This window comes from Canis lupus, chromosome 11 (genome assembly GCF_048164855.1).
Source record: "Canis lupus baileyi chromosome 11, mCanLup2.hap1, whole genome shotgun sequence".
In the NCBI taxonomy this organism is placed as follows: Eukaryota; Metazoa; Chordata; class Mammalia; order Carnivora; family Canidae; genus Canis; species Canis lupus.
Window position 1 is genome coordinate 51,366,545 of NC_132848.1, and position 25,472 is coordinate 51,392,016.

At 43.5% G+C, this 25,472-nt stretch overlaps 2 long non-coding RNA genes across 2 annotated transcripts in view; one reads left to right on the top strand and one right to left on the bottom strand.

Moving 5' to 3' along the window:
* The first annotated feature begins 1,602 nt into the window (after nucleotides 1-1,602).
* Nucleotides 1,603-10,486, top strand: LOC140600174 (uncharacterized). Its single transcript, XR_012003364.1, has 2 exons — nucleotides 1,603-2,103; nucleotides 10,297-10,486. It is a non-coding gene; the product is annotated as an uncharacterized lncRNA (long non-coding RNA).
* LOC140600175 (uncharacterized) overlaps nucleotides 8,084-25,472 on the bottom strand; it is a 66,058-nt gene continuing 48,669 nt past the window's right edge. The window contains exon 3 of the long non-coding RNA XR_012003365.1: nucleotides 8,084-8,437. This is a non-coding gene — a long non-coding RNA (uncharacterized lncRNA). The remainder of the gene's footprint in view (nucleotides 8,438-25,472) is intronic.

The following is a 25,472-nucleotide window of genomic DNA, read 5'->3' on the forward strand; positions in this document are numbered from 1 at the left end:
TTTAAAAATAAAAGACAATTTTGAGATTTCAGAGGTGGCTGAAATAATATGGAGGAGAAGGTGTGAGGAAGAAGGGAGATAGGGTGACACAGTGCGTGTCACGATGATGCTGAGCAAAGAGGCCGAGGAGAGGTAGGAGCTGCAGAAATCCCTGAAGGAGTAACTAGAGGCCAGGTTGACAGCCACCTGGAAAGGAGAAAGAAGAGTCCTAGGACATGAAGGGAAAAAGGAGACGGGGTTTGGAAGCTGCGTCACAAAACCAGGAGGACCCCCTCCACCTCTAGGTTCTTCCTGATACCTGCCTGTGTGAGAGAAACTGGCCCCTCCCTGACAGCTGCAGGGAGCAGGGGCCTCAGCAGAGAGCCAGGCTTCAGGTCACAAAGAAGGTGGAGGCATTTTCAGAGAAGAGGGGAGGATCTAGGAGGTGGCCAATGTCAGACAGAGTTCCAGAGAGTGTGTGCTGGAAGGATCTGGAGGTTGGGGGGTGGTGAGAGGGATGGGGTAGGATGATGGATGCACAGAACCATCTGGGGCCAGGGGCCAGGTGGTAGCAGATGACCTGGAAGCCTTGGGCTGCCTCTGGTGACTGGGGCAAAGAGAGTGAAGAGATGGTGTACCATCCCAAGTATCTCTTAGAGGGTCAAGCCAAAGGGTGGGGAACAGGTGCCTCCTGCAGGAGCATGATATGGCAAGGAGGTACAACAGCTTCTCCAGCATGCCTGCAGAACTTGCCAGGCCCTTCTTTATATCCCTCAGCAGCTAGAGACCATCAAAGGAGTGTACTCACTGAACGTAAGTGGGGTGGTTGCTTTCTAAAGCAGGTACGAGGGCAGCCAGGAGGCCATCCCCTCCCTCTCTGCCCTTGGAACCTGGGTTTAACACTCTGTGGGTGGGCCCAGCACCTTAAGAAACAAGGAAGACAGGTATAGTTGGGAACCCATTGGCCTGAAACAAAGGGACGTTCTCCCGTCCTTGTTAGCCTGGTTGAGGCGAGGGCAGCTGAGCATGAACACTGACATGATTTTGGGGCCTTGCTTAAAAGCTAAGGCAATGCTCCAACTAAATCTGGATGAGAGAGGGGACTCAGACTGGGGTAAATTGGCCGGGGTGGGTGGGGGAAATCCAGAGTGTGTACGTCCAGTCCTGCTGCTTCTTAGAACATGGAGTGGCTGCTGTGCTGAGCAGGGTGGCCTCTGATGTGAGGGTTGGTTCTCCCCAGCACCCCACCTACCGAGAACCCTCAGGTTAGGCACCAGCTCTGAGCCCTGTGGGGCCGTGCTCAGGCCCTGGGAGCTTACAGTTCCCTGACACCAACCCCGAGGTGGCAACCCCAATGTATTTGACCCTCTCTAGCACCACACTTTAATAGAGAAACGGCAATTTGTTCACAGAAGTTGGGCTAAAATGTTGACGGGGCTCACAACCACATCTCAACAGTTGACTGGAGAAGTTGAGATAGTTTATCCCAAAGGAAATAAGATTCGGGGGGGGGGGGGCGGGGAGCTCAAAAGCCCATCCTCCACTATCTGGGGAAGCACAGTGTGTGGTTTCTCTGGTGGTTTCTCTGGATGGCCCCACATGACAGAATGAGGCCTGTAGGGTCAGAGGCCCTGGTGGTCAGAGGCCATTTGCAGCTCAATGCAAATATCCTCAAGAGTAAACCTCCTTTCTCCCTATTGGGTCAGCGTTTGCCTTCTCAGTTTATTAGGGAAATAAGGTCTCTATTCTGAGCACCACAGAAAGCTACTTAGAGTGCTGCCATCTACGGATATCTGGTCAAAAGCAAAACAAACAAACAAAAAATCTGATTTCAAATCTTTGCTCAGATCTTGGCCTGGCCATCAGACATCACAGCCCCATAGAACCCAGGACAAGTTGAGGGGAACTGTCACTGCCCTTTAAGTGTTCATCGCCTATCCAGACAGACATACAAACTTTGTTGAGTTTAGATATTTAAAATGGTTTTCTTCAGATGGATTTATACTGCATGGTCTCTAAGAATTACTGCTTCTCTTTAGGAGATACTGTGGAGTCACATCTAAAGGCAGCGAAGAAAGCAAATATCACCTGAGTCAAAATTACCCTTAAGAACCTCTCCAGAAGGTATGACTGTGCTGAAAACTAGCGCCCTGGCCAGCCCGGCGTGGCCAATTTTCCCTCCAGTGTTAGAACAATTGGAGTTTCGTTGGATGAGCACCAGATGAAATAATTGGTTTACATCTAGGGACCATGTCGTAAAGAAAAGGCCTGTCTTTAAACACAACTATCTCAACACAATGGGACACTCACATCTGAGACGGGTGTGGTGATAGGCAACCAGAGGAAACATCATATCCACAACTCCTTCCTCGTCCTATCTCAGGGCTATGCAGTCATTTCCTAGGATGGTCAGTGGCCATAGTTACCCCACATTCGGGGGCAGATCCTGATTTTGAGGGGCCTGTGAATTGTATGCACCCTTGACATGATGTGCTAAAAATAACACTTTACCTCTGTGGTTCTTCCTCCCAAAAACCTATGCTACCAATCTAATAACTGGAAAAATATCAGACAAATCCCAATTGAGGGACACTCTACAAAATACATCCCCAGTACTGCTCAAAAACTGTTAACGTCATCAAAAAATCAGTAAACTTAAGAAAATGTCATAGCCACAGGGAACCTAAGAAGACATGATGATTAAATATAATGTGGTTTCTTTGAAGGGAAAAATGAACATGAGGTAAAAACTGAGAAAATTTGAATAGAGGATAGACTTTAATACTAATTGTATTAGTTGGTTCAGTAATTGTAAGAAATATATTCTACTAATAAGATGATAATAGGGGAAAGTGCCCGCAGGATAAGTGGCAATTCTCTGTACTATCTTTGCAATTTCTCTGTAAGTCCAAAACTCTTCTTTAAAGAAAAAAAAAGTAATTTTAAAAATGATGCCAGATAAAAACAAAGAAACGCAGGCAGAAATGGAGAGCGAAGGAAAGGATAGGCAAGTGAGTAAATCTAAGTGAATAGTGACTGTTAAGGCAGTAATAATGAAAATATATCATGGAGTTTTAAATAACTGAAATTAATGTACATGGAAACAATAGCATAAGAGGTGGGAAGGGGTAAATGGAGTAAGTGACACTCAGTCTTTGCATTGTCTAGGATGTGGTAAGTGCACTAACATATGAGGCTTTAATAAGTGGAGGATGCATGTTGTAATCACTAGGGCAACCTCTAGAAGAGTTGTGAGAAAGTGTGTACTAACGAGCTAATAGAGCAGGGAAATTGAATCTTAAAATGAAACAAAACAAACATGATTATTCCAAAAGAAGACAAAAAAGGAGAGAAAAATGAACATAAAAGTGGGACAAACTGAAAATAAATAAGATGCTAGATTAGATTTCAGTCTAAATATACCAGTAATTACAAAAATACAAATTACAAATAAGAAAACAATATACCAGTAATTACAAAAATACAAATTACAAATAAGAAAACAAATAAGATGCTAGATTAGATTTCAGTCTAAATATACCAGTAATTACAAAAATACAAATAGCTTACATATTTCAATTAAATGAAAAATGCCAGGCTGGGTTTAAAAAATAAATATAAGCTGCTTATAGGATATATGATGTCTAAATAAGAATATAGACAAAAGAATTTTAAAAGGACAAAGAAGATATACAAGCCATTAAAAAAAAAAAAGCTAGTGTAGCATACTAATCTCAACAGGTAGACTTCAAGAAGCATTACTAAAACACAGGGACATCTCATAATAATAAAAAGGGTTGGGCAGCCCGGGTGGCTCAGCAGTTTCACGCTGCCTTCAGCCCAGGGTATGATCCTGGAGATCTGGGATCGAGTCCCACGTCAGGCTCCCTGCATGGAGCCTGCTTCTCCCTCTGCCTGTCTCTCTCTCCCTCCCCGCCCCCTTTCTCTGTTTCTGTGTGTGTGTGTGTCTCATGAATAAATAAATAAGATCTTAAAAAATAAAAAGGGCCAATGTAAAAGAAAGATATTATAAATCTATGTTTGTATGCACTTAATGAGCCTTAGAAATAGATGCTGCTACAAGAAAAAATAGAAAATCTATAATCATAATAGAGGATTTTAACACATCTATCTCAGTGACTGATAGAATAAGCAGAAAATAGTAAACAAGAATCAAGGAGGTAAAAGACGACTCATAAAATGGGAGAAAATATTTACAAAATCAGATCCGATAAGGACTAATATCTAGAATATATAAAGGATGCTAACAACTCAACAAAAAGCAAAGAATGCAATTTCAAATGAGAAAAACATTTTAGACATTTCTCCAAAGAAGATAAACAAATGGCCAATGATCAATCATATAAAAAGATGCTCAGTATCTTTAGTCATTAGGGAAATGCAAGTGAAAACCACAATCAGATACCACTTCACACACCATCAGGATGGCTAACAGCTAACAGACAATAAGGAGAATGTGGAGAAATTATAACACTCATACATGTCTGGTAGGAGTGTACGATGGTACTGCTTTTTTTTTTTTAAGATTTTTATTTATTTATCCTTGAGAAACACGGGGAGAGAGAGACAGAGAGGCAGAGACACAGGCAGAGGGAGAAGCAGGCTCCATGCAGGGAGCCCAATGTGGGACTCGATCCTGTGTCTCCAGGATCACACCCTGGGCTGAAGGCAGCACCAAACTGCTGAGCCACCTAGGCTTCCTTGGTACTGCTTTCTGGATAGCTCTCTGGCAGCTCCTCAAAAAGTTAAGCATAGAATTACCATACGACCCTGAAGTTCCTCTCCTACACACACACACACACACACACACACACACACACACAGGAACTGAAAACCTATGTTCACACAAAAATTTATACACAAGTGTTTATAGCAGCACTCTTCATAATGGCCAACAAAGAGAAACTACTTAAATGTCCATCAAATGGTGAAAGTACAAACGAGATGTGGTATGACTACATGATGGAATATTATTCAGCCATATAATGTAATGAAGTACGATACTTACTACAACGTAGGTGAACCTTGAAAACCTAATATGGAGCAAAAGATGCCAGACACAAAAGGCCACATATTATATGATTCCACTTATATGAAATGTTGTGAATAAATCCATAGATACAGAAAATAAATTATTGGTTGCCAAGGGCTGGAGGAAGGGAGAAATGGGGAGGGTTTCTTTCTGGGGTGATGAAATGTCTGAAATTAGTGGTGATGGCCACACACTTTTGTTAACACACTAAAAACTACTGAATTGTACACTTCAAAGGTGAATATTATGGCATATGAAATGTAGCTCAATAAAAAATAGACAACATATAAAATATTGATGTACAGAATTAAGAAACAGATCTAATGACATATGTAGAACCTTGTGCCCAGTAACTACAAGAGACATTCTAAAATTGGTCACACACTAAGCCATAGTATTAGTACCAAGCAAATGTTAGTCCATTTCAAAAGGTTTAAAATGACTCTGAGCATATTCCCTGACCACAGTGAAATTAAATTAGAAGTCAGTAACCAAATGGAAGTTTAAGAATCACAAAGTCTTGAAGGTGAGGAATATACAGTACTTCTCAATTGCTCATGGTTCACAAAATATCACACTGGAGATTAGAACACAGATTAAGTATTAATGAAAACTGTATCAAAACTTCTGGAATTCAATTAAAGCCATGCTTCAAGGGAAATTTATAGCCTCAAATGGATATATTAGAAAAAAATAAAGGATGAAAATCAGTGAAATAAGTATTTATACCAAGAAGTTAGAAAACCAATAGCAAAGTAAACCTAGCAGAAAATAGAAATAAAAAAATAACATGAGAGGAAACAATGAAATAGAAAACAAATGCAAAATAGAGAAAAATTAACAAAGCTAAAGATAGTTCTTTGAAAAGAATAAAATTGATAAATACATTAGCAAGATGTATCAGGAAAAGGAGACAGTATACAAATTGCTGATATCCAAAAATAAAGATTATAAAATAATATTAGAAACAACTTTATGCCATTAAACTAGATGAAATAGACTAACTTCTTTTTTTTAACCATTTTAATCTTTCTGGTTTTTTATTTATTTATTTACTTTTATTGGAGTTCAATTTGCCAACATATAGCATAACACCCAGTGCTCATTCCGTCAAGTGCCCCCCTCAGTGCCTGTCACCCAGTCACCCCAACCCCCCACCCGCCTCCCTTTCCACCACCCCTTGTTCATTTCCCAGAGGAAATAGACTAACTTCTTGAAAAACCAAGACTGACATAAAAACAGAAAATATGAATAATTCCATATTAATTAAAGAAATTGAATCCTTAAATAAAACTTTCCCCACTAAGAAAATTTCAGTTTATGAAGATAAATCGAGGAGAATAAATTCTTCTTAGTGAAGAATTTAACTTCAATATTAAATTCTCTCACTCCAGCTCCCTGCTCAGCAAGAGTATCTGCTTCTCGAGCTCCCTCTACCCCTCCCACCACTGCTAAACACTCCCTCTTGCTCTCTCTCTTGCTCACTCTCTCAAATAACAAAATCTTGTAAGGGATGCCTGGGTGGCTCAGCAGTTGAGCATCTGCTTTTGACTCAGGACATGATCCCAGGATCCAAGATCAGGTCCCACACGGGGTTCCTTGCAGGGAGCCTGCTTCTCCCTCTGCCTGTGTCTCTGTCTCTCTGTCTCTGTCTCTCTCTCATAAATACATAAAATCTTTTAAAAATTTAAAAATAAAATATTTTTAAATAAATAAATAAATAAATTCTCCCAAATGTTTGAGGAAAATCACTCTTTCTCAAATACATTTAACAAGTAGAAAAAGAGGGAATACTTTGAACTCGTTTATGAGGCTCACATATCCTTGATGCCAAAGGCTGATAGGCATTTAATATAAAAGAAAACTTATAGAAGGCCAATCTCTTTCACAAAGATCAATTTCAATATCTTCAACAAAATTTTACCCAATCAAACCCAGTACCATATGCAAAGGAAAATGCACTGTGAGCAAACTGGGTTTATTAATGGAAAACAGAGCGAATTTAACACTGAACAATTGATCAATGTAACCATCTTAACAGAATAAAGAAAAAAAATCAATATAGAAAAAATATTTGATAAAATTTGAAATGCACTCTTAGGAAAAAAAAAAAAACCCTAAGTATACTTGGAATAGAGAATAACTTCCTCAATCTGATAAAGGATATTTATTAAAAACCTAAACAAACATACTGAATGGGGAAATTAATCCTAATACTGACACTAAAAGCTTTTCCCACAAGAGAAGATGTCAACTATCATTACTTCTATTCAACATAATGCAAGAGGACCTAGACACTGCAATAAAACAAGAAAAACAAAGAAAAAGCATGAGGATTAGAAAGGAAAAAAACCCTGTCATTATCTACAGTCTGCATGATTGTGTATATAGAAAATGCAAAAGAATCTTCAGATTACTAAATTTAAACATATATAAAAACAACTATGTTTTTATATACTAAAAATAATTGAAAAGGACACTTTTAAATATGTACTCAACCAATAAAATACAATATCCAGGAATAGATCTGAAAGATGTAGAAGAGTGCTAAATATAAATTATTACAGCATAATATTGTGTAAAGATAGACAGACCAATAAAACAGAAAAGACTGTCCAGAAATCAACCCACTCATACAAGAATACTCATTCTATGACAAAGATAATACTGCAGAGCAATGAAGAAAGGATGATCTTTTCAATAAAAATACCTAGTCAATAGGATATCTACAGAAGGAAAAATTATTCTTAATTCCTATTTTCCATCAAACTTAAGATTTCCAGGTGGAATAGAGATCTAAATATGAAAGATGTATAAAGCTTCTTGGGGTGCCTGAGTGGCTCAGTTGGTTAAGCATCTGATCTCAGCTTGATCTCAGCTCAGGTCTTTTTTTTTTAATAATAAATTTATTTTTTATTGGTGTTCAATTTGCCAACATACAGAATAACACCCAGTGCTCATCCCGTCAAGTGCCCCCCTCAGTGCCCGTCACCCATTCACCCCCACCCCCTGCCCTCCTCCCCTTCCACTACCCCTAGTTCATTTCCCAGAGTTAGGAGTCTTTATGTTCTGTCTCCCTTTCTGATATTTCCTACCCATTTCTTCTCCCTTCCCTTCTATTCCCTTTCACTATTATTTATATTCCCCAAATGAATGAGACCATATAATGTTTGTCCTTCTCCGATTGACTTATTTCACTCAGCATAATACTCTCCATCCAGTTCCATCCACGTTGAAGCAAATGGTGGGTATTTGTCATTTCTAATGGCTGAGTAATATTCAATTGTATACATAAACCACATCTTCTTTATCCATTCATCTTTCGATGGACACCGAGGCTCCTTCCACAGTTTGGCTATTGTGGACATTTCAGCTCAGGTCTTGAGGAAAAGATGCATAATGCCTCTAGAAAATAACACAGGAAACTATCTTCATGACCTCAAAGTAGGCAAGATGTCTTGAGCATGACCAGGTAATTCACAGAATGGGAGACAACATTTGCAATATTTACATCTGACAAAAAACTCATGTCCAGGATATATAAAGAACTCCTCAAATCAGTTTTTAGAAAGAAAAATAACAAAAGACTTGAAGAGATACTTCACAAAGGTTTTTATGGCCAAAATAATATAAAACCGGGCTCAAATACAGTAGTCATCAGGAGAATGAAAATAAAACCACAATGAGAAACCACTTCCACCTCCTACAGAATGGCTAAAGTTGAAAACCTCTGTCAATACCAAGTCCTGGAGAGGATCCGGAGCAGCTGGAGCTCTCAATTTTATTTACAACACCAGAAAGCTAAACATAAACATGCTCTTTTATACCCAGCCGTTCTACTCATAGAAATACCCAAGAAATTAGTACAGTTGTCCTACATGGCAGGTATAAGAATATACTTAGCAGCACTATTCTCAATGGCCCCAGACTAAAATCACCCAAATGTCTGTTACCAGCAGAATGAACAAATAAGTTATCCTGTATTTTTAAACAGCAGTAATGAAAATGGTTGAGCTGTCGCCACACACAAGAACATAGATGAGTTTTATATATGCTGAGCATGAAAAACCAGAAGCAATAGATTACAAACTATTTAATTCCATGTAAAAGTCTAGTACAAGCAAAATTAACCTTATGGTATTAAAAGTCAGATATTGACTAGGCAGAACAGTGAGTAGTGACAGAACAGTGAGTAGTGACAAAAAAAAAACATGGGGAGGGGGCTCTGGGATGCTGTTAATATGCTACTTCTGACCTAGAAGGCAGTTATATAGGTTATGTTCCACTTGGGAAAACTCATCTACTACAAACTTATGATTTCCTAAATATCATAGGTACTGGTTTGTGGAGAGATGGACACTATTGTGGGTGGAAGTATAAATCGTAAATATCATTGAAAGGCAATTTGGTCATATCAATACAAATTGAAATGCCATCTATCTTTTGAACCAGGAGTTCTGCTTCTAGGATTTTTACAGTTATAATTGTACATGTGCTCAGAGATACATATACAAGGATATGCATTGCAGCATTATTTTTAAGCCTAAATATCAGGGAGGGGGTGTGGGTGGAAGGACTGAATAAATAAATGATGAGGCATCTAAACAATAGCATACCAGTATCAAAAACAACCAAAAAAGAGTTGACCCAATCTGGCCCAAGGCTTCAAGCTTCATTCTAGGTATACATATGCTGGACTGTCCCTGGAAGGACATATGAGGAGCCTACTCTATCTTTTGAATTATGCTGACATGGTGCATAATTCATCAATCCAAACAGAAACAATGGTGTCCAGGAGTGACAGCACCATAGGATGCCAGAGAAGGACAGGGTGTCAGAGGCCATCAGGTCCAACCTCTTGTTATGCCCGTGAGGAGACCAAAGCACTCATGGTCCACATTCCTCCAGAAATACATTATCTGGGAGTTAAACATACCCACATGCCATCACCCTTCCACTTCATGCCGATGAAGACACCAGATAGCAGCTAAGGAACCAGGAAACGTGTGCAGGAAAAGTAGGGGTTCTGGCAGAGGGTGCAGGTGACAGGGTGGTGGGGAGACCAATGCCAAGGGTTCTGCATGATGTCCTGGGCAGACCAGAGGTGGGAGAAATAGGAGGGATTAATACTCTGCTCAAAAGCAGGCTCAGCAGAGCAGAGCCAGTTGCAAGTTGTGAGTCCAGGGACTTCCCTTAACTGGATCTTCATTTCCACCTCCATCCATTCATTCAATAACTCATCAATCTTCTCGCATGCCTTCCAGGTGCGCGGCTCTGGGCTCGGCATGAGGAACACCCCGTACTGGTGCTGTGGTCCCAACAGAACTTGTGAGTTCTAGAGCATTGTGGCCCAGCTCACAGACACACTGTGGTAAGACCACCTAGTGATCATCCACAGACAAAGCCACTGTTCTACAGAAGGTCTTCCAGGGAAATAAAGTCTGCTATTCGTCTGCTGTGATACCAGGTCAATGCGGTGGGGACAGGGGTGAGGGTGAGGGTGGAGTGCGTGGGCCGGAGGAACTAGGAGACTGAAAGGCAAGCAGCAATAATGACACACTGGTATTGCACTCTCACAGCACACTTGTAGCTAAGGCATATTTGTCCCCCATTATGAATGGAGACATGAGCCTCAGGGCAGTTAAGGGCTGATCCAGAGTCACCTGGGTGGTAAGTGACAAAGCTAGAGCTGGTTGTCAACCAGCTTGAGTCCGAACCCCACTAAGGGCTTCCCTCCAGGCCCTGTGGCCGCCACCAGGATGGGCTGAACTCACCGAGGCCCCCGCCTGGGCCCAGGGGTGGCCTGCGCTGTGTACACGGAACCCAGCTCTGTGTCCTGCAGGATTCTTTCTTAGCACCCCTTCCGTTGTCAAGAAGGGAGCCAGCAGGGCCCAGGGGTAGGGAACTCGGACTTCCCAGCCCAACTGTGGCCAGGCCTGATCCGAGGCTGCTGTGACCAGGGAACCCCACCTTCTGCGGGGGCACCCCCCCCAGGAAAACCCCAAGCATCTATGCTTTGGAAGAGGGCCTGTGCTGGGGACATTTTAACGCCACCTCAAAGCAACACAGCCACATGTGCACTCTAAACATTTTGCTTTTGAAAAATTGCAAAGTACGTGCAAGTGCTTTATCCTCTCCCTGCCCCTGCCCCTGCCCCGATCACCTGAGATCTGAGGGGTCAAGCAGGGGCAGAGGGAGGCGAGGAAGTCAGGGATGGGGTATGGGGACTGAGGTGGGGGTTAGGATTAAGGGAGGGCTGTGGGACAGGGGATTTTACATGTGGACAGGGCCATTTTGACACATCCACACCAAAATGGCTCTCTCTAGGTGGCTGAGAGAATGTTCCAAGCCCTCTCTGGGCTTCAGCTTCCTCAGGAAGTGTGGGGTAGAGGCTGCAGGAAGCACCTGGAAACAACACACATTTAAGAGGGATGCTTCCTGGAGGAAGGAGCCCACTCGGCCGAAGCCCACAGACCTCAGTTCCTTCCGGGAGCTGCGGGTGTGTCCCACTTGCTGGACAGACCGAAGGGAAGAGGCGCGTCCAGATCCCAAGGGCCTGGCCTTAGAGACAGACAGCTGGGGGTGGGCAACCTGGTTCTTGACTCAGTTTCCTCTGCACAGAGGGCAGGACCCCCAGCTCCCGGAGTCTTGGTGAGACTGCCCCCCGGCTACCCGTCAGCGCCCCTGAAACACAGGCTGCTGGGCTGCAGGAAGTTTCTGGGGTCTGTGGGAACTTCGCATCATCCTCAAAATGCTCTGCCCAATTCCACTCTCAGTTCTGGTTTCAGAATAAATACCATGAGAAAGACATTTTCCTTTGTTCTGTAACATTCCTTGATTATAGTCCTCTTGGGGCAGGATGGCCCCTGGTTCTACACTTGGATTCCCTGTGACCCTGTCATCTCAGTTGGGGTGGCTGTGGTGGCAGACGGACATCCTAACAGAACCCACCCCTGGGCTGTCTCCCCCTTCAGCCCCACACGCTTCTTCACTCTGCTGTCCTGGTAGCCGGACAGGACGTGACCCAAGGCCTCCAGCTTCCGCTCCCCAGACGGAAGAGAACCAGGCCTTTTTCCGAGTCTGCTGGCTCCTTGTGGCTCCTTTGCCATCAGCAGGCCCAACCAAGAGCTGACCGTCCACATACATGGTCCCGGGCAAGGGAGACGAACCCTTCAAACCAAAGGAGAGACGGAGGGTGTGGGCAAGGCTTCTTGGAAGAGACAAGTCCCAGATAAGTCTTGGAAACGAAGGCCCAAAGCTTGGTGAAAACAAGAGGGCAGCCCCACAGATGACGCTCACTCATAAAAATGCTCATGTTTTTATGCAGTGAATATGTTGGGTGGGGGGGCTGCCCAAGGCCTAAGGGCACCGAGGAAGCGGAAATGAATGCATTTTGGTCTTTTCTGTCCAGAGGTTCACAGGAGACAGCAATCTGACCAAGGCTGTGACAAACGTACAGCAGCCTGGAAGAGGCAGCAGCACTGGAGTCCTGGAGAGGTGGGGGGCTTCCCTGGGAGATGGGGCCCCAGAGGGCCTTGAAGCATGTTGTGCTGCTCAGGCACACGTTCTAGAGCTGGCTGCGTCGGTCTGCGCCCAGACTCTCCAGTTGTTCTAGGAGCTCAGTCAACTTATTAGCCTCTCCGTGCCTCAGTTTCCTCACTCTATAGATGTACCTACTCCATAGGGTCGTGGAAAAGATGACACGAATTAACACCTATAAAGCATGTTTAGAATCACGTTGGCTATTAGGTTCTGTAAATGTATCTATTACTATTATGGTCTTGGAGGAAAAGCAGGCATCGGGCAGATGAGGAGGGGCGTAGGAAAGGTGTTCTAGGAAGAAGGAACTGCATAAACGGGGGATGGAAGGGGATGGGAGCAGGGGCTGGGGTTTGGCGTGGCTGCTACGTGGGAATGTGTGCTGACCTGTGGCCAGAAAGGTGGGCACGGGCCAGATGTTGGGAGGCAGGGTGCACCCGGGAGGGTGGGCTTCGTCCTGTACGGGACGGGGCTGGATTTGGTGGTTGTATTGGGCTGGAAGAAGTGAGACTGGAGGTAAGGAGCCCAGCCGGCAGCCCGAGCCATACAAAACAGCGAAATAAAGGGCCTGAGCGAACACAGTGGCAGCAAGAATGGAGAGTGGGGGAGCCACTGGGGCCTGGAGGCGCCTGGATACAGGCGAGGCCTAGGCAGGGACCAGGAAGATGGGGTCACCATGGGGCCGTTCATTGGAACAGGGAAGACTGGGCAGGGGCAGGCTGGAGAGGAGGGAACAAGGAAGAGAAAATACTGGGTGCTGGGCGCTGATCTAGGAGCTTTGCATGAATTATTTCATTTAGACTCACACCGGCCCTCTGAGAAGGGTGCTGTTACCATCGCCTTCTCCAGCTGAGAAACGAGGCAGGGTGTTGAAGGTTATTGTAGGAGTCATGATGTAGTTTTCAGAGCCTGCGTCCTTAACCCCTCTGCCCTACGCTGACCTTGACCCCTGAGAGGAGGTGTTGCGTCTAGAGCCTGCAGAGAGGCCTGAGCTGGAAGCTGGGTATACTGGGAACCATGGGGGGATGAGCTTCTCTGGGAATGTATGAGAATAAGGAAGAAGAGGGACGGGGCCGGATGTGGAGAGGGGCTCTGGCATGCAGGGGGTCTGGGGGAAGGTGTCCAGCCAGCCAGGAAGCTCCCCAGAAAGATCCGACAGGCACCGCAAGCCCCCCACCCCTGCTGCCGCCTTCCCAGTACAGAAAGAACACAGGCCGGCCTGGCCCTCTTCTGGGATCTGGAACCAGTTACATAACCTCACTGAGCCTAGGGAGGCATTACCTTCCTCCCCTGGAGGCACTGAGAGGCTAGGGCTAAAAGGATTAGGCTCAGCTTTTAGAGACAAAACTAAGTACCCTAAGTGGCTGAATGCCAACCCTCCCTGGGCTATTGTGCGGCCTGATTATGCCTCCCAGTCCACACGCTGACAGGGCTTAGGCTCTGTTGACAAAGTGTCTCAAGGTGTTTACCTCAGCCCCAACAGTGGCTGGCCTCTGGCCCAGGCTGTGTCATTGGCTCAGTTACAGGGAAGGAAACACACACACACACACACACACACACACACACACACCCCAGTCCCTCCCCAGGAGCCAGCTTCCTGAGTCACCGCAATCCTAGCCAAATTCACCTGAAGTGCCTGGCACTTCCCTGGACACCCCAACAGGTATCTAACTAAGAGCTGTCTTTGGGGCGGGGGGGCGGGGGGAGCCATGCCTCATTCACTAATTCACATAACAAGCCTCATAAGTTGCTGAGGGATATTCCAAGTTGTGAGATTTCTGTAGTGCTTCCAACCCCGGAGAAAGAGAGAGGATGGGAGAAGAGGGAGAGTGAGAGCCAGGGGAGGGAGGAGCTCCCCACCCTCCGTCCACCCCCCTCACTCTGTGTCCAATCACAGACAGCACTGCTCAGCTCCCAGAGCCAGGACAGAAAATTAAAAGAAAATCACCGAGAAGTAGGAAATCATAGAACATAGAATGTGTGTCCTCAAAGGACCTTACAGATCATTCATTAGCCCAACCCTAGTGTTTACAGGGAAGGAAACTACTTGTCCAATGACGAGCTAGGGACAGAATCTGAGGTCTTCAACGTGCATGCAGAGCTCTTGTCCTAATCACACAGACCCCAGACAAGGATGAGAAGAGGCTAAGATGCCTAGGAGCCTAACCCTACATCTACTCCTGGAGATGCCCCAGAGCATATGCTCCTTGCTCCTTCTCAGGGCTCCACAGGCTGTATGGCACGAGCTGGGTCCTAGTTTCCTTCCTCTCCAAGTTTTAGAGGCAACTATGTCGCCAACAGGCAGCATCTGCCACAGAGAACTGGAAAGATCTGGACTGGCCCAGGTGGTTAGAGCCAGCTGGACACTGGCAGTGATGCTAGCGCAATGTCTAGACAGGGCGGGCCCCTTCCCATGCCCTTGCAAACCCCCTGGACAACCTGTAGATGTCCTGGGAGCACCTGCTGTGCGCCCAGCCCTGGCGGACCAAGGAATCACACATTTGGACAGCTATTTCTCCAAAGTTTTTCCTCTAAACACAGGAGTGAATAACCCAAAGAGGGCAGTAAGAAATAAACCCAAGAGTTTCTGTGCTCCTGATTTAAAACATAGAATTTTTTAAAAATATGCTCACTGTGCAAATAATAAACCAAACCTTACTCCCCAGCCAAATATTGATATTTCCTTTAAATCTGGGCTAAAATACCCACACTTGGGAAGGGAGAGACTTGTGGTTATTGGCCAAAAGCTGTGCTAAGTCATATACAGCCATTAAAATTACAATCCTCAAACAAAAGTTACAGATTTAGAGTGACTTTCTGAGCCCAAAAGTTATTTTGACATTTCATAAAATAAATCATCAGACCAACACATCACATTATGTTGACAATAGTGTCCAAAATAGTTTTACTATCTTTAGTATCTTTTATTTTAATTGGTTTATAACCATGTGATTTATATATAACTTATAATCAAATAATATGTAATTATTTATATGTTTTTAGATTTAGGATTTTTAAACAGCCAGTATAAACCAACAAGAATGTACCAGCTATAGTAATGTACATGGCAGACAATATGGAAGGTACCCTTTCCTGGAATTCTCCTTAACTGAATGTTGATTGAATTTGTCTCCCAAGAAGCTTGTGGTCTGAATCAGGTAGACCAAGCAAAATAAAACACAGCACAGGACCCATAGCTTTAAAGTTGTCAGTTGAATAATTCAAGCGGTATATTTCTTCAAACATTGTCACAACTCAGCCTGACATAACAGATTCCTACCCAGAATCAAATGCCAAGGATCTCAGTTTTAATACTCTTGACCTGACTCATCCCAAGGTGTGACAATGGCTATCTTGAGTGGAAGAGCTGTGCCAGGAGCCTGCCTGTACCTCTTGTAAAATACTGGACCAAGAAGCCCCAGCTTATAATTCATGGCACAAAAGCTAGAATTTGTTTTAGAAGGAATGCTCACTCAGCTCACTTGATACTTTAAGGGGATGGAGAGTTGTCTTTCCAAGAAGGGACAAGATGGCACCAATTAGGATCTCTTGTGGAGATAATAAAGGCAAGGGGAGATTAGATCCCAACACTCTGAGCATCTCTTAAATGGCTTCGGGACAAGACCTCTCCCAAGCTGACACCATATTTACTAGCAAGAAAATAGAAAACAGTGAGAGATTGGTCTGATTTCTGCATCATTTGGAGCAACTGACCTTGATTTGGTAAAGCTGTATGCTAATGGAGGCCTGAAGTCAAAAATCATAACTGAGATGAGTCAACCCCAGAAATCATCTGAGTTAACCATACACAGAGAGGTAGTACAGCAGGTGCTTAGCCTCTGAAACAGCAAACATTCACTCTTAGCTCTATCTCCTACCAACTTTGCCACTCTAGGCATGTAACTGACCTCTCTTTTTCTTTATAAAATGAGAATAATACCTACCACAAAGGGTTGTTTTAAGGATAAAATATACATATACATATATATGTATATATTTTAAGGATATATATATGTGTATATATATATAAGGAGATATATATGTTTTAAGGATAGAATACACACACATAGTTATATTTATTTTATATATATATATATATATATATATATATATATATATATATATATATGACCTAGTTAATTCCTGGCACATAGCAATCACTCAATAAATGTTAGCTATTACATGGTCAGATCTATCCATCTTTCACTGGAATGTAAATTCCAGAAGGACAAGAATTCTAATATGGCTTTGTCACAGCTATATTCCCAATACTGAGAATAGGGCCTATTACACAGCAAGCAATCAATCAACACTGAGTTAATCTAACAGCATATTCAGGAAGTCCAGTATGGAACTATTGTACCTACAGCTTTAAAAGCAATGAAATTTTTAAAAAGGGCTTTAGCTCAAATTACTGTATGTTGTTTAGAGTACTGGGCCAAGTTTGGGACAATTCGTTGTAAGAAGTAGAATGGCAATAACCATTGAGCTCAAAAGAGTAGTTAATGTTAAGGTCTTAAAATCTAGTTGAGCTTCTGTTTCTGCCCCAGATAGAGTAATACACATTAAATTTATCCTCCCAGCTTTAGTAAGAAAAAAAACTGAGAGGAAGAAAGGAAATAATAGTTTTCAGATATCAGGCAATGCATAACAAGGATCCCTGAGAGACAGGAAACAAACAAACGGGCCCTATCATTGTCCAAGCTTTTCCAGTGCACAGTGCAGGGTTGGGGACCCACTCAGAGTCTGGTAGTTTTGGGAATTGAGGAGACAGAGCTAGGAGTCTAGGGAGCCCCTTGCAGCTAGAGTTTGTAGGGCAGAGTAGCAGAGGGGAGAGAGCTGCACAGGTGATGGGGGGGCAATCCAATGACCCACAGAGGGTCCTCCTTGAGTCTTCAGCTGAGAATGAATCAATGCATTCATTTGAGAAAATTATCTGAGGCTGCAGAAAGCACCACTCCAAGAGAAAAATAACCACTGGAGCTCACACAGGACTAGAAGTCTATGTTCCCAATAAGCCAAAAGAGAAAGTCTTAAAATTCATGATATATCAGATGGAGGACTCAGAAGAACACTGCTTCAGTAGTGTGGAGAAATTTAGCCCTAAAAGTTATGATGCCCTCAGCTAACTCAAAGCAAGCCTCAACAGCATCAACCTTTTTCTAAGTTGTTTGCATCCCAGAACAAAATTAAAGAATATTCAGGGGAATGTGGAATATCCAGCACCCAGAAAGGTAAAATTCATAATGTCTGGCACCCAATAAAAATTCCCAGGCATGCAAAGAAACAGGAAAGTATAACTCATGTTATACTTTACAGTGAAAAGGTAAAAGAGAACCTGATCAAACTCTAAAAATGAAAACTTCAAAGTCTGAAATAAACACTGGCTAGGATTCAATAAGGAACTTAGACTATGCCAAAGAAACGATTTGTGAACTTGAAGGCATTGTAATAGAAAGTATCAAAAGTTAGTGGAAAGAGGGATCCCTGGGTGGCGCAGCGGTTTAGCGCCTGCCTTTGGCCCAGGGCGCGATCCTGGAGACCCGGGATCGAATCCCACATCGGGCTCCCGGTGCATGGAGCCTGCTTCTCCCTCTGCCTGTGTCTCTGCCTCTCTCGCTCTCTCTGTGTGACTATCATAAATAAATAAAAATTAAAAAAAAAAAGTTAGTGGAAAGATTAGATGAAAAAACAAAAATGAAAAAGAATATCGGTGACCTGAGTAAACAAAACACAGGTAATGGGAAAAGTAAAGAGAGGACAGAAATATTATTTGTATAAATAATGGTCAAATTTTCCAAAAATGATGCAAACCCCAAGTCCAGAGCTCAACAAAGCCCAAGAAAAAGAATCAAGAAGACCATGCCAAAGGATATCATAATTACATTACTTAAAACCAGTAATAAAGAAAGGCATTCTGGCCCAACATGGCAACACAGGATGACCCTGAACTCATCTCCTCTGTAAACACACCAAATCCAAAACTTCTTGAAGAACAGTTCCTCCTGAAGAACTGGGGACTGGCTGAATGTTTATGCACAACCAGGGACAGACCGCATAGAGAATGGCAAGAGACAGAAACAAGGTGATGAGGGATGGGGGACCCCAATGCTGAGAACTGCAGTGGGGAGGGACAGTACTGAGGGACTCTGGGCACATTCTTCTGCCCTAGGCACAGGAAAAAAAAAAAAAAGCTGTGGTTTAAAAGGACAATTAGAATATAAAGGAACCAGCCCTAGAACCCTGCCAAAGGATGGAGGAGATGTTGGAACTCTCTCCAGGTTGGAGGGGCTGGTGAGCACCATGGTTAGGTTCCCCATCCACCTTGATAGCACAGATGGGAATAGGGTCTGGAGGCCATAACCGCCAACCACCTTAGTGAGCCCCAGTGATGCCACCGAGGTGGACTCAGCAGGGCACTCTCTGGACACCCCTGGTCAGCACTCACTATAGCTCTGGCCATCTCACCAAGATGACACAGGTGCAAACCACACCAGAACACCAGACTTGTACCAGTTTGGCTCCCGATGGCTTACTAGGGCACCACAGATGCAGAGCATTCTGGGACCTCCTGGCTCATACCTGTTTCAGCTTTGGCCACACCACCAGGCCACCCCCTGTGTAGAGGGCCACAGGAACTCTTGACCCATTCCTGCCTTGGTTTCATCCACCCTACCAGGTACACTCTATGTGGAACACCCACAAACCCACTGACCCACACCCTATCTTGGCTCCAGCCACCCACCAGGGCAACCCCTGTACTGAGAAACTTGGGACCCCTTTGCCCACCCCACCTTGACTCCAGCCAGCCCACCAGGGTGCTCCCTGGACCTAACTACCCTGGGGACACCCAGCTTACACCCACTTAGGCTCCAGCCATCCTTTCAGGGTGCCTTATAAAAAGAGAGCCATAGGATCACCCCAACTCAGGCCCACTTCAGCAACAGCTATCCTACCAGGATGCCCCCTGCATGTAACACCTCAAGACCCCTACAGTTTGTGTCCTACCTCAGCCCCAGCTGCCAAACAGGGTATCCCCTCACAGATCTCCCCTTTCTTTTGCCTAACACAGCTCAAGCTGCCCCACTAGGGTATCCCCTGTAGAGAGAGCCCCAGGATATCCCAGCTTATACTCACTTTAACTGTCCTGCCAGGATGCCCTTTGCACAGAGAGCCTTGGGACCCCCTGGTTTTTACCCACTTCAGCTTCAGTTGTCCTGCCAGAGCACTCTAAATGGAAAGCCCCAGGACCACCCTGCCTTATGCCCATTTCAGGTCTGAGCATTCCACCAAGGCAGCCCCAGCACAGAGTGCCCCAGGACCCCCTAGCCTACACCAGCCATAGCTCCAGCCAGAGCCACTAGACACACACAGGGCTACACAGGGAACAACCATACATAAGACCATTCTTTTGAGTTTAAGAGAAGTAACAATATTGCCTAATGCACAGAAACAAATACAGAAAGTCAAGCAAATGAGGAGACAGGAGAATATGCTCCAAATGAAAGAAAAAGACAAAACCTTCAAATAAGAACTACATGAAATAGAGATACACAATGTCCCCAATAAAGAGTTTAAAGTAATGACCATAAAGATACTCACTATACTGAACAAAAGAGTGGAAGAACTCAGTGGGAATGTTAACAAAGAGGTAGAAAATATAAGAAAGCACTAATCAGAGATGAAGAATACAATTAATGAAGTGAAAATACACTAGAGGGAATCAAACGTAGATTAGCAGATGCAGAGGAATGCAGTGATATGGAATACAGGGTACTTGAAAGCACCCAAGATGAAGATCAAAAGGGAAAAAAGAATTTTTAAAAACTAGAAATAGGTTAAAGGACCTCATGGAAAACACTGAGTGAACAAACTTTCACATTATAGGAGTCCCAGAAAGAGAAGAGAAGAAGGGATAGAAATCATATTTAAAGAATAGTAGCTGAAAATGTCCCTATCCTGTGGAAGGAAACAGACATCCAGGTTCAGGAAGCAGAGTTCCAAAGAAGATGAACCCAAAGAGGTCCACACCACAACAAGATAATTAAAATGTCAAAAATTAAAGAGAATTTTAAATGCAGCAAGACAGAAGCAAATAGTTAGGTACAAAGGAAACCCCATAAGACTACCAGCTAATTTTTCAGCAGAAACTTTTCAGGACAGAAAGGAATGCCATGATATATTCAAAGTGCAGAATAGAGAAAAACCTACAACCAAGAATATTTTATCCAGCAAGATTATCATTCAGAATAAAGGAAAGATAAAGAGTTTCTTTTTTAAAAAAAAGATTTTATTTATTTATTCATGAGATACAGAGAGAGAGAGAGAGGCAGAGACACAGGCAGAGGGAGAAACAGGCTCCATGCAGGGAGCCCGATGTGGGACTTGATCCCGGGACTCCGGGATCACGCCCTGAGCCAAAGGCAGAGGCTCAACTGCTGAGCCACACAGGGATCCTGGATAAAGAGTTTCTTAGAGAACAAAAGTTAAAGGAGTTCATCACCACTAAATCAGCCTTACAAGAAACATTAAAGGGAATACTTTAAGTGGAAAAGAAAAGGCCATAAGTAGAAAACATATAAATAAAAAGATGTAACATGATGTCATATACATAAAATAGAGGCAGAGAATGAAAGGTTCTTTTAGAATGTGCTTGAACTTAAGTGACCATGAACTTAATATAGACTGCTATATACTTAGGATGTTATATGTGAACTTCATGGTAACCACAAAGACAAAGCCTACAATAGACGAAAGAAAGAAAGAAAGAAAGAAAGAAAGAAAGAAAGAAAGAAAGAAAGAAAGAAAGAAAGAAAAAGGGAGAGAAAGAAAGAAAAGGAAAGCCAAATATAACACCAATCAGAAGGAAAAAGAGCAAGTGAAGAAACAGACTACGAAAACAACCAGAAAACAAGTCACAAAACAGCAATAAGTGCATACCTATTAATAATTACTTTAAGTGTAAATAGTCTGAATGCTCCAATCACAAAACACAGGATAGCAGAATGCATTAAAAATCATATTATGCATCTTTTCCAGTCACAGTGGTATGAAACTAAAAATCACAAGAAAAAACTTGAAACACGTGGATGCGACTAAACCACCAATGGGTCAATGAAGAAATCGAAAAGGAAATAAAAAAATACCTTGAAACAAGTGAAAATGAAAATACAACAGTCCAAAATCTTTGGAACATAGCAGAAGCAATTCTAAGAGGGAAATTTATACCTATACAGACCTACTTCAAGAAACAACAAAAAGTTCAAATAAACAATCTATCTAACCTTGCACCTAAAGGAACTAGAACAAGAACAAACAAAGTCCAAGATTAGTAGAAGGAAGGAAATAATAAAGATCAGAGCAGAAGTAAATAACATAGAGACTAAAAAACAATAGATCAATAAAACCAAAAGCTGTTTCTTCGAAAAGATAAACAAAATTGATAGACCTGTATCCATACTTGTCAAGGAAAAAAGAGGACCCAAAATAAGCAAAATCAGAAATGAAAGAGGAGAAGTAAAAACCATCACCACAGCAATACAAAGGATTACAAGGGACTACTATGAACAAATATGCCAACAAACTGGAAAGCCTAGGAGAAGAAATGAATAAATTCCTAGAAATATATGCTCTTCCAAAACTGTATCAGGAAGAACTAGAAAATCTGAACAGACCAATTACTAGTAACACAATTGCATCAGTAATCAAAAAACTCCCAACAAATGAAAGTCCAGGACCAGATGGCATTGCAGGAGAATTCCACTAAAGATTTAAAGAAGGGTTAACATCTATCCTTCTCAAACTATTCCAAAACACTGAAAAGGAAGGAATGCTTACAAGCTCATTTTATGAGGCCAGCATTGCCCTGATACCAAAACCAGACAAAGACAGTATGAAGAAAGAAAACAATAGGTCAATAATCCCTGATGAGCATAGATGTAAAAATCCTCAACCAAATATTAGCAAGCCAAATTCAACAGTACATTAAAAGAACCATTCACCAGGATCAAGTGGGATTTATTCCAGAGATGCAAGGATGTTTCAATATCCACAAATCAAACATGATACACCACATTAAAAAATGAAGGATAAAAATCGTTTCTCAATAGGTGAGAAAGAGCACTTAAAATTCAACATCCACTCACTATAAGAACTCTCAGCAAAATGTTATAGAGGGAATGTTATAAATGCTATATATGACAAACCCACAGCTAACACTATACTTAATGGTGAAATACCGAGAGCTTTTTCTCTAAGATCAGGAACAAGACAAGGATGTCTACTCTCACCACTTTTATTCAACACAGAAGTGGAAGTTCTAGCCACAGTAATTGGAGAAAAAAAAAAGAAGTAAAGGGCATTCATGGGCAGCCCCAGTGGCGCAGCGGTTTAGCACCGCCTGCAGCCTGGGGTGTGATCCTGGAGACCTGGGATCGAGTCCCACGTCGGGTTCGCATGGAGCCTGCTTCTCCCTCTGCCTGCCCCCCCCCCCGCCTGTGTGTGTGTGTGTGTGTATGTGTGTGTCTATGAATAAATAAATAAAATCTTTTTTTAAAAGGCATTCAAAACCACAATATCAGAACAGTATGTTATTGGCACAAAAATAGACATGTAGATCAAGGGAACGGAATAGAAAGCCCAGAAACAAACCCAAGCTTATATGGTCAATTAATCTATAACAAAGGAGGCAAGAATATGCAATGAGGAAAAGACAGTTCTTCAGTAAATGGTGTTGGAAAAATTGGATAGCTACATGCAAAAGATTGAAACTGGACAAAATACAGCATCCATTCCTGATCAAAACTCTTCAGAGTATAGGGATAGAGGGAACATTCCTCAGCATCTTTTTTTTTTCATTCCTCAGCATCTTAAAAGCCATCTATGAAAAGCCCACAGCAAATATTCTCAATGGGGAAACACTGGGAGCCTTTCCTCTAAGGTCAGGAACAAGACAGGGACGTCCACTCTCACCACTGCTATTCAACTTAGTACTAGAAGTCTGAGCCTCAGCAATCAGGCAACAAAAGGAAATAAAAGGCATTCAAATTGGCAAAGAAGAAGGCAAACACTCCCTCTTTGCAGATGACATGATACTGTACATAGAAAACCCAAAAGACTCCACCCCAAGATTGCTAGAACTCATACAGCAATTTGGTAGCGTGGCAGGATACAAAATCAATGCCCAGAAGTCAGTGGCATTTCTATACTCTAACAATGAGACTGAAGAAAGAGAAATTAAGGAGTCAATCCCATTTACAATTGCACCCAAAAGCATAAGATATCTAGGAATAAACCTAACCAAAGAGGTAAAAGATCTATACCCTAAAAACTATAGAACACTTCTGAAAGAAATTGAGGAAGACACAGAGATGGAAAAATAGTCCATGCTCATGGATTGGAAGAATTAATATTGTGAAAATGTCAATGCTACCCAGGGCAATTTACACGTTTAATGCAATCCCTAGCAAAATACCATGGACTTTCTTCAGAAAGTTGGAACAAATCATCTTAAGATTTGTGTGGAATCAGAAAAGACCCGAATAGCCAGGGGAATATTAAAAAAGTAAACCAGGGGGGAGGAGGGGCAAGCTGGCGGAGGAGTAGGGTCTCCAAGTCACCTGTGCCCACCAAATTACCTAGATAACCTTCAAATTATCCTGAAAATCTACAAATTCAGCCTGAGATTTAAAGAGAGAACAGCTGGAATGCTACAGTGAGAAGAGTTCGCACTTCTATCAGGTAGGAAGACGGGGAAAAAGAAATAAAGACACAAAAGGCTTCCAAGGGGGAGGGGCCCCACGAGGAGCCGGGCTGAGGCCGGGGCGAGTGTCCCCAGGACAGGAGAGCCCCGTCCCGGAGGAGCAGGAGCTGCACCGACCTTCCCGGGCAGAAAGGCGCCTGCAGGGAGTTAGAGCAGGACCCAGGAGGGCGGGGTTGCCCTCGGGCTCCCTGGGACAGTAACAGAGCAACTGCTCCCCGGGAGAGTGCGCCGAGCTCCCTAAGGGCTGCAGCGCGCACGGCGGGACCCGGAGCAGCTCGGAGGGGCTCCGGGGCGGCTCCGCGGAGGGGGCTGCGGGGCGGGAGCGCGAATCCAACAGCGCAGGCTCCGGAGCACAGGGCGCCGGGACACAGCCTAGGATCCGGCCTCCCCCCGGGACAGGCAGAGGCCGGGAGGGCCCAGGACCGCAAGGACGCTCCTGCCCCGAGCTGAGCAGATCAGCGGCCCCGCCCGGAGCCGCCAGGCCCTGCAGACGGAGAGCTGCGGAGTTACTGCGGGCTCCAGAGCTGGCCCCGCCACTGGGGCTGTTCCTCCTGGGGCCTCACGGGGTAAACAACCCCCACTGAGCCCTGCACCAGGCAGGGGGCAGAGCAGCTCCCCAAGTGCTAACACCTGAAAATCAGCACAACAGGCCCCTCCCCCAGAAGACCAGCTAGACGGACAAGTTCCAGGGGAAGCCAAGGGACTTAAAGTACACAGAATCAGAAGATACTCCCCCGTGGTTCTTTTTGTTTTGTTTTGTTTTGTTTTGTTTTGTTTTGTTTTGCTTTTTGATTTGTTTCCTTCCCCCACCCCCTTTTTTCCTTTCTTTCTTTTTCTTTATCTTCTTTTTTTTTCGTTTTTTCTTCCTTTTTTTTCCTCTTTCTCTTTCTTTCCTTCTTTCTCTCCTCTCTTTTTCTCCTTTTCCCAATACAACTTGCTTTTGGCCACTCTGCACTGAGCAAAATGACTAGAAGGAAAACCTCACCTCAAAAGAAAGATCAGAAACAGTCCTCTCTCCCACAGAGTTACAAAATCTGGATTACAATTCAATGTCAGAAAGCCAGTTCAGAAGCACTATTATACAGCTACTGGTGGCTCTAGAAAAAAGCATAAAGGACTCAAGAGACTTCATGACTGCAG